At 28.3% G+C, this 10,510-nt stretch overlaps 1 protein-coding gene across 1 annotated transcript in view; it reads right to left on the bottom strand.

Moving 5' to 3' along the window:
* Nucleotides 1–8,805, bottom strand: part of LOC107883725 (pollen-specific leucine-rich repeat extensin-like protein 3) — a gene marked incomplete at its 3' end in the record, with an annotated part of 18,958 nt that extends 10,153 nt beyond the window's left edge. Inside the window, exon 1 of the mRNA XM_029486242.1 lies at nucleotides 7,716–8,805. The remainder of the gene's footprint in view (nucleotides 1–7,715) is intronic.
* Nucleotides 8,806–10,510: the final 1,705 nt, after the last annotated feature.

Raw genomic sequence — 10,510 nt, 5'->3', positions numbered from 1 at the left:
AAGTACATCAAAAACCAAATTCAATTTGTGAAAATCGATTTGCGTAAAAATTCCCGTTTTCCATTAATTTTTCCTTGTTTTCCCGGCGCTTTTGAAAACTACTGGGAAATTTAAATTTGACCTCCCCAATGCACCAACAATATTCACTTTCTGATCGAACAAGATACGGAAGTTGAAAATCGTAGCATTATTTCGACTGCTTATCGTGTACACACACAAAAAAAAATTTTAAAAAAATAAAAAAACACACATCATTGTAAAATCAATACATTCATCGTTCCACTCAGAATCTATAAAAAATAAAAAAAACACATCATTGTAAAATCAATACATTCGTCGTTCCACTCAGAATCTAAAATATCGTAAATACTAAATAGTACTTAATAGTTGTAAATACTAAATGGACTGAGCCCCTATTCCATCAACTATTTCTTAATAGGTGGACGACGAGGACGACGACGTTTATGACGGTATTATAATATATAGCTATACACTTATACCTATATTTATATTTGATATTCACAACAGAATACAGATAAGCAATACTCGACAGCAATTAATTGGGGAAAAAAATTTAAAAATAGCTGGAAAATTAAATTCAACTATAACTTAATCATGATGCATGACATAATTCAAGTATTAAGTTCCACGAAAAAGCCGTTAATTTTTTTGGTCGGAAATAGGTTTTGGTTATAAAACCGGGATTGAAAATTTGAGTCAACCGCTTTAATGTTAACATTTAGATATTTATTCGATTACCGATAACCAATAACCGCTTCCAGCATTCCAAAACTAAAAGCGGTTATCGGTTTTTGGTTCTCAAATTTACGATTTTTTACCAGTTTTCGCTCCAAACCGGTTGGCGGTTACCGGTTTTAAGCCCTGGATATAACTATATAAGAATTTAATGCCCGTATGCATAGTCAATAAATGTTTCCACTGAACTAAATATAGTATTATTAAATACAATTAATACTGTATTTAGTTTAGTAGGATGTGTCGTATAAAACATAATACCTAACTATGTCTTAGGTGAAATGTGAATGTGACACATAAATTGACTATACATACGGACATAAGATATTATATATATTTTTTTTTATTAATAAAGCCTTTAGCTGGCAAGACATGATCAAATAAATAATAATTAATAATTATAACAATATTGCAATTTGCAACATTACACTAATAATAAATTAATAACCCTAACCACGGATTAAAAGGATAAAATATTATATTATTATCTTTTTAATTTTTTTTATTCGTGACAATAATGATAATAACTATGATAAAATAAGAATATTAGAGTTTTGATAACACACGAGAGTACGAGATAATATTATTATTAAATAGTAAATATTTTATTATATTATACGCTTATTGTACCGTACGTTGTGGTAGGTTTATATAATAATAATTGCTAATAGCTAATAATAGCAAGTAGCTACAACTTCCTGGATAAATAATATTAGACAGTTATAAATTATAAATATAATAGTCAGTACTCATTACTCAATAGTCACTATAGTCAGTAAATTGCAGTTATAGACTAGTAATTTGTTGCGGCGTTCCGTCGCTATCGGCTGTTGATTGTTGTGCACTGTACACCCGTCAGTCGTTACTCGTTAGTAGTGTCGTACTGTCGTTCAGGATAATGTGTCATGTGTGCATGTGTCATTACTTAATAATAAGTGAAGCGGAGCAACGTGTGTGTCTCCTTTGAAAAAGAAAATTGTGCATACCTATTATTTTTTTTTCGCATCCCCTCCCTGCGACCTTGTGCGCGGCGCGTATCGTCGTGTGTAGACTACTAGACTATCGGCGGTTCATTTCGTCGTAAATGATTCATGACAAAGACGTTTGTTTTACCGTCGTGAAAAGAATACAATAAATAACAAACACAAAATCCTTATCTGTCTAATTTTTGCTGATTCGAGTAATATTATTATTAAGTAGTAAGTACTAACGCTTCTTTGTTCGTTGAATGTGCTGAGTGTTCGGTCATGCGAGTGCTCCACTGCGATCAAATGTATTAAATTGACAGCATCATTGTCCGGAAAATACTGTACATTCTCCGAACACAGTCATGGATTTCAAATACCTGTTGGTGTGCGTGGTGTTATTGATTCCAACTAGCAGCGGTGTGTCCTTTGATGAAGTTGATGACGTCTTCGAGTTGACTACCAAAGTGCTCGATTTCGTCAGCAAGTCATGGGAGATTGCTGACAATATGGAAGAACGTTTGGGCAGTGAAAATACTCCACTCGTGTGGTTCACAAAAAAAAAAGAACGTAAGATTTTATCCTACTTTGGACATATCACTCACCTCGTGCAAATGACCCAAAAAGAAACAAATGACATAAGGACTATGATGTTGGTTAGTCTAAAAAGGCTGCAATCGCTTCCTGATGCTGTTTTGAATGGAATGCAAATTAATGAACTTTTGGAGTCTGTCAGATCAATTGAAAATGATTTTAGTACTATGGAAGGTTTGTATTACCTATTATTTACCTATATTATTGAATGAGATAACAGTTCTGATCATAATATTTCTGGATACAAATTTAAATTGTTCTTACATAATATAAAAGCACAACAGTAATGTGAGATATTATATAACCCCTGTACCTATAAACCTATTTTAGGTTGGTATTATTTTTTTTTGTTAACCCCTTTAAGTACCTAATGGAAATTATTTTATTGGTTTTAGTACCTTTTCAATTTAATTAATATGGTCTTGACCGTTTATGTTCAGTTTTAATATTTATCTCGATATTTATTGTTATTTTTAAATCAAAATGATTTACAGGGTAATTGTTTAAACATGCTCGCCATATTTTTATGTTTTGATTATGCATATTATAAAAAAAATCCTGATATTTTCAAGTACATATATTTTTCATAAGGATAATCCTGTGGAAATACAGATTTTGGTTTATCAAATGAGAACCTACATGTTTTAACGCAAATTTTGAATTGTTCATTAGATGATTTTTCTGAAAATGTGGAAATCTTATAATAGACATTTGAATGAAAAGTTTCTTAGTTAGGCGAGTAGTTAGGTGTATTACTTCAAATACTAAGTCTATTAAAATTTTATTATTTACAGCAATATTAATTCGTAAGCATTTTGTCATACTAAAAAATTGTCCGAGTTAACTTGAATAAGTATATATTACCTAACAAATATTTTGTATTCCATGCTTTATAAATAGGTACCAAGCTCATATCCATTTACAAATTATTTAATGGACTATTATCCTTACTCTTTAGTAGGTTTAAAGTAAAATAACTCAGAAACTTTTCATTCAAATTTGAAATTTCAATAACAATACATCAATTTTTTCAGAATTACAATTTGCATAAAAACATGTACATTTTCATTAAAAAAACCGATGTTGGTATTGCCACAAGATACTCCTTAAATGTTGTGAAAAATCTAAGAATTCTTAAATATCGTCTTAAATTACACTAAAAAATTCTAAAAATCAGAATTTAAATATATTATCCATAATTTAACACGTTATGTGCCATGCGGCCGCTGGTGGTCATTTGTAAATCTCAAATTTTATGCTTTTGTGACCGCCTCAATTGATCATTACTACCAGGTCACATGACCGCTGGTAGCCGTAAATGAATATGATTTTATATTACAGTAAAACTTCCGTTAACCGGCAGCCGCATGGCACTTAACGTGTTAAACGTGAAATTGAGAAGAACATGCTTAAAAAGTCTCCCTGTATATAATATTTTTCTATAGATAAATTTATATGAATACCTTCTTATACTTACAAAATAAAGCTTATGAGACCACTACTCATATAGGTATAAATGTATAATTGCTTTGATATTATACATTTCAAATAATACAAACAATTATTATCAAGTAGGTAAATGGTAAATTGAATTGTTTTAAATTACTTACTCCAGATCTAATTTAGTAGATTTCCATAATTCAGTATAGGCTTATTTGTAAGTTTTGAATTGATATTTTTATAAATATCTGAATAATATCTGTATTGAAATTCATTTTTTTATTAGATTAGGTTAAATGTTTTACTGGTTTAGGTTAATGGATATATAAATATGCAAATTACTATTATATTATGTATAAAAGTTTTATACTTGTTTTTAGTTCCCAATGTTTTATAATTGCTGTCAAAAAAAAAAATTTATTTAAAAATTAAAATAAAATAAGATATAAGATAAGAATATTAAAATACCTATATAATATACTAGTTGATCCCGCGCACTTCATTGTCTATAAAAAATGACAACTCTTAAAAAAAAATTATGGTTGTTCAACTCCATTTGGGTGTAACTCGCTGCAATAAGTGAAACTCAGCCACCTTGGTAGGCAATGTGTAAAAATTTGATTTTATGCAAAATTGTATCTGATCTGCCCGATTAACCAATCGCAACCAATAAAATAATAAATACTAATTTCTACTAATTATTTCTCCTATAACTTATAGCAATCGTTTATAAGCAAACATTTCCATCTTAAATCTCAAAATCCCAGTTTGAGCACCTCCTAGGGTAGGTTCACTACCGGGTCCAATAAAACATAATTATTGTGAAGCTAAATCATCCCGGGAACCACTCAAGCACACACAACAAATTTCATAAAAATCTGTCCAGTTGTTAAGGAATGCATAAAAGAACAGAAAAACATTCATTATATATATATATATATATATAAATATATAGAGAAATGTATATAATATGTACATATTATTAAAAAATTACCTAGACAATTGTTGCTATAAGTATTGTACAGTTGTTGATTATAATTTACCTAGTACGGTAATGTGCTACCTTCTTGGTACGTCTGTAATATAAAATAGAATCTACAGTATACACTCTTATAGTTATATATTATTACTTTTCGTTTACAGATATTTAAAATTTTAAAAATATGCTTTATATATTGTGTTTTATAAGTTTAAGTACAAATGAAAAGTACAAAATGTAATTAATTTTAGAGACCAAGATTTATTATAGTATGGATCTATTATTGATTATTGAACAATTTAACTTTTATTTTTGGTCATTGATATTTCAGCAAGTTATATTTTAATTTTTAACTAGGTAATTGATTATCACCTACACATACTAAAAAATAAAACAATAGTATTATTGTCATTGATACTATTTTTGTTAATTAATTTTCTTAAATTTTTGTATTAACATAGGTACTACTTATATGTATTATGTATATTACATGAACATTATGATTTTAGAAAAAGAAAATAGTTTAAAGACCACCTCATGCAATAATAATTAGTTAGTATTTCACTTCAAGAAATTAAATGATTTTAAAATATCTTTCTTTTACCTAATATTAATAATGTATTAGTAAATTATCACTAATGAAATCTTCGTGGAAAACCGTGAAAGTATATAAGATATTAAATTCACACGTAAAATTGGGAAGGGGAGGGGTCTTCTCTTTTGTCGTCTAAGAAAAGTGAAAATGAATGTCTTACCTTCGTGTGATTTATGTGCTTTTATTTATATGGATTTTTAAAACTAATTTCTATTTTAACGGGTTGCTTCTTAATATGGTTCTTACGTGTTTTATTCTTAAATTTTCAGCTATACATTATAGTGACAAATGATTTGTGTATAAATATTGTTTATAAAAAATATATATATTCTCAAGATAAATAATACAATTTTTGTAATAAAATAATCGTCCATTGCATATGACTTGTAATATTCTTCATATAATACTATTAATTAATTCAATCTAAAGTTAAATATAAATTGAATACTTATGAGTCCTAAAATTTTAAAGTTTATCATGTTGAAATATCGTTCTTATAATAATATTTATATTTATTAGATACAGACTAAAGTAAATGGTTATATCAAAAATTATTTTAACGAAACGATTAATTATTATTGAAAAATTCATTAAAAAAAATGTATACAAGTATATATTATACATTAGGTAGTTATAGTATAAATATTAAATTTACATAAAACTAAATATTAAATTTATTTTAGAAAAATCTGTTTATAAATTATGAAATATTTGTCTAAAACATGTTATTATGATTAATATTTCAACGCTTTCAAATTGAATAACATGAATATTATATGAACATTTATAATTTATTCAACCTAAATTGTTCGTTATATGCCAAAAAATAAAATTATTTCTTTGAAGAAAAAATGTTAACTAAATTCTTTGTACCATTTTTGAAGTGGTTTGAATTGTGTTTTGAATATGTGGTCCTTTAATATTATAAGTACAATATTTGAGGGAATAAATAAATGTTATTGACACAGTTACTTATAAATTAAGGGAATGGAAATGGCATATTTCATTTGGGGAACTGGCCTTCAAAGTATCCTCCTAAATTTCGTCTATGAGTTTAATTATCGATTGCCGATATTTTTTTAATAATTTGTAACGCAGTAGATAGGGTAACCGAACCTAATATGAATATATAAATAAATAAATATAATATTATAATCTTTACTTTTATAGTAGTAGCAGTAGGTGTCAATATGGATTCATAGAAATTTTATGAATTTTTTCGTCATTTTTTTCTTTATGGATTATAGAATAATATTAGTCAATGGTTAATTCTATCTATTTTACTCAAAACTTTGTTTTATTACCCAAGACATTTTGTTTTATTATTATATGCCAAGCTATATATAATTTAAACTTCAGAAATAAAAATATTTTGAAATTATCGAATTATATTAATAGTCTAATATTCCGGTTTAAGTAGAAAACAGCATAGACAGTTAATGGTTAACTATATTTTCAAACGGCATTTAACTTTTATTAAGGTTCTAACAGTCAAATGTAAATAGTTCGATTTTGTTTTTGTAATTTAGAACAAAATATCGAAATCGATTAATTAAACATGATTATGCAGTGACTCCACATTTTTACAACTTTTGTTTAATTTTGTTTACTCTTGTAAGACACTTTTCAAAAGGTATTTATTATTTAATATCAAATGTTGTCAGGTGAATAGTCAGCTAAATGTATATTATGTATACAAGTTACAAGTAATAAAATAGTTATAATGCAAAAATAATAATAAAAATCATATTTAAGTGGATATTTTTAACAGTAATAACACTCATGGATCGTATCGAAAAGTATTTCATTTTTAGAAATATTCTTTCTAAACAACGGTGTAAAAATAAGGACAAAATTAAATGTTAGAATTACAATATTATATCTTAAATTTTCCAAAAAGTATACTTTTCGAATAATTTTATATTTTTTAAAAGCTTTGAAGTTATTTTATTTGTTGGTTTTTCTTTCTACCACATTACAAATAAAATGGATTAAAATTTTTTTCACTAGATATTACTGTTTATTTGAATTTAAATGAAAAAAGTCTATTGGTATTTTGTATAATCTTTTTCTGTAGTTATATTTTGAATTGGTACATTATTTGCAGAGGTTACGTTACTTAGTTGTAACGTAAACTAAAGATGTTTATATAAAGTGATTTTTTAAATTCATTTTATTGTACATTTCCTATTATTTAACTAATATATGGTTATTATTATTTGGTATGTAGATTGTTAGTATTATTTACCGATTATTTCTCATATGTTTGTTTATAAGTGTTGTGGTCTTTATACTGCCTAGTCAGAACCTATTATTTTACAATTTTAAAACCGGTGAATATTTAGTTAATTATGTATTAATTTTAATTGATTATCAAATTACTTACTGTTTGAACGATTCGTTTAGACATCATGTTGTTGTTTGTTCTAATCCACGATAGATGGTAATTTTATGAACAAAAAAAAAACCGTTTAGACGAACAATTTCAAAGCACAAATTACGAGACCAAAAAAAAAAAAAAATAACACCGTTAATACAGTTAGTAGCTGATTATGTATAACCGGCAACTATAGTGATCTATTGATCGACGATCGTAATAATACTTGAGGTACACGATTACTAACTGCACTTTGCGCGCACTAGCCGCGGATTGTCGATACAGCGGCGTCTTGGAGCTCACTGCTGGTTCGTCGTGCTGTCTCGACGGATGTCTTCTTCTCTCGCCAACGTTCTGCAGCGTTAGCACCCGGAACTTACTTTCCCACTTACACTCCGTGAAAAATACCATAATAGCCGTAATCCCATAAACCCACTGAACATTTTTTTTTGTGTATCTCTCTTTCTCTCTCTCTCTCTCTCTCACTCCCTCTTTATGACTTGTAATTGATATGTAGCTGACCGTGAATAATATAATAATACGCGCGCGCGAAGCCGTTTCGAGTTCCTCAGTCCATTACTATTGGTCCATGGTAGTACGAAACTTTCATCGTGTCAAAAGAAAGCCGCGTTGTGCGTTAATTAAGATTGTCTTGCATGATGGTCAGATGGTGACTAACTGTGTAACGTCGGTGATGGACCAGTTTCTGATGCAAAAATCGCCTAAAAAAATACTGAATAAATTCCAGAATGTGCGTTTTCACTAATAATAATTATCAGACTTGTAAATTATTCGAGTATTAGTATTTTAATACTTTTAAAACTCTGAGTGTGAATGTATTGGTTTTGCAATTATGTGTGTTTTTATTTTTATTGTTTTGTATCTGTCTTTACTCACCACCCTTAAGTTGGAGCAAGACGAATAATGTGTAAATCATAAACTTTGAGGGAGGATTCTAGCGTAAATTTGACTAGTTTGTTGGAGGCACCAACTGAACCAGAATAACAAAATAACGAAAAAAATCCCAATATTCAAATAATTGGGAAAAACTAAAATAAAATTTCGAAAAATCAGAATATTTAAGCGCTCTACACTCGTTGTTTACAAAATCGTTTTTGTTTTTTTTTTGTTATAATTCGAAAATAAATAACTGTGAATAGTTGAAATTTGTATTAAATATTTGTAATAGCACCACCTTTTCAAGCTATTAATAAACATTTGAAATTTGGAACTTTTTTCTGTACCTACCTAAAAGTTATTAGTCAACAACTTTAAAAATGTAATCTAAGGTTTTTAAAAGTTGTTTTTACTAGAATTAAAAAAAAAAATTAAGCGTTAAACCAACCTTCGGTTTTAATGTTTTAATCAGTATTTCCACTCTACTAATTATGATAGCGCAACCCTTTGTACCGCGCAATTCAAATTATTAACGGTATTATTAAATATTTCTACAATAATACGTTAATCTACGGTCGTATTTGATAACTTTAAGACTGTTTTAATATTTTGTAATATAATTATACATTTTCTTGTGATAATAATGTACACTGACAAAATTACATCGAATAAATTAGGTTTACTATACTAAATATATATCAACTAGACGGATCTATTGGTAAAAAACATTTTTAGTTGTGTTGAAACTATTTGATTTTTTCAATTTATTTTTTATAGGTTGTGCGATATGCAGGGGCGGACTTACTATTTTTGCGCCCCTAGTCATTACAATACTAGCGCCCCGTACATTGGCGTGCTCCCACGGGGAGGGGGGGGGGTTAATGTTCAATGAAATAAAACAAAACTATAAAAATTGTCTTATTGAATGCTTCTTCTTGTTTGGCCAACTTTTCTTGCCTTATTTTTTTAAACTGGTGTCCTTTTTACTGGACATATTATATTCAACATTTTTAATATGTAATTGATGTTTTCTTATAGGTAACTAGGTAGGTACTGATTAAAGAGGTGAGCACTCTATTTTTTTTATAGTCTCTATAATCGTAATCGTAATTTCTGAGCAGTGTGAACTATGCAGGAGGTGGGCGACAGTGCCAGCGTCGTCGCAATGTTTATTATTATAAAGTACTTTATATAGAATCTGATTTCCAGAATTAATATTTAATTCCATTATTCTAGGAATAGACTAGTTTGGTGGCCGCGCGCCCGCGCATCATTATTGTGGTGCCTGGTGGGGGGTGAGACGGGCCATTCCTGTTAATATCATAAGCACGGACTAAGAACTTGATTTAATCACTAAAATTGATTAGAAAATGTGAAGAAAACAAGGTGTATTGATAAGGTGTCGTCACTTGTTTGAAAACTTGATTGAAAATGTTACTACAGATAGTCGTCACCACCGGGAGCGCTATATGTCCTAAAGAGGCCGAAAAACGAACACTTTAATACACCAATGCCATAGAAAATATTAAATATATTATGATTTAAGGAATAAAATTCAAAAATGTTCATTGCATAGTGACTTCTATGTTCTAAATTAATTGTATACATCTATTTGAATATTTTCTTTTTATCAAGTACAACTTTAATATTATTAAATATAATTAACTAAATTAACTAAATTGTCATTTTTAAATTTCCTATTACAAAAAAAAATATGAAAAACTTAAGAGTTAATTCACTAAATTATCATACATAATGCTTTCAAAGTGTTATAATTAAAAAATAATAATTATTAATTATTAATTAGTATATTGATTTTAAATACGATTCATAATACTACTCAGTGGCTTACATACCGGGGGGGGGGGGGGGGGATTTCACTTACCAAATCCTCGCATGACCCCTTC

This window comes from Acyrthosiphon pisum, chromosome A1, assembly GCF_005508785.2.
Source record: "Acyrthosiphon pisum isolate AL4f chromosome A1, pea_aphid_22Mar2018_4r6ur, whole genome shotgun sequence".
NCBI classification, from domain to species: Eukaryota; Metazoa; Arthropoda; class Insecta; order Hemiptera; family Aphididae; genus Acyrthosiphon; species Acyrthosiphon pisum.
The sequence above is the reverse complement of the archived record's forward strand: the minus strand, read 5'-3'. Positions and strand labels throughout refer to the sequence as shown.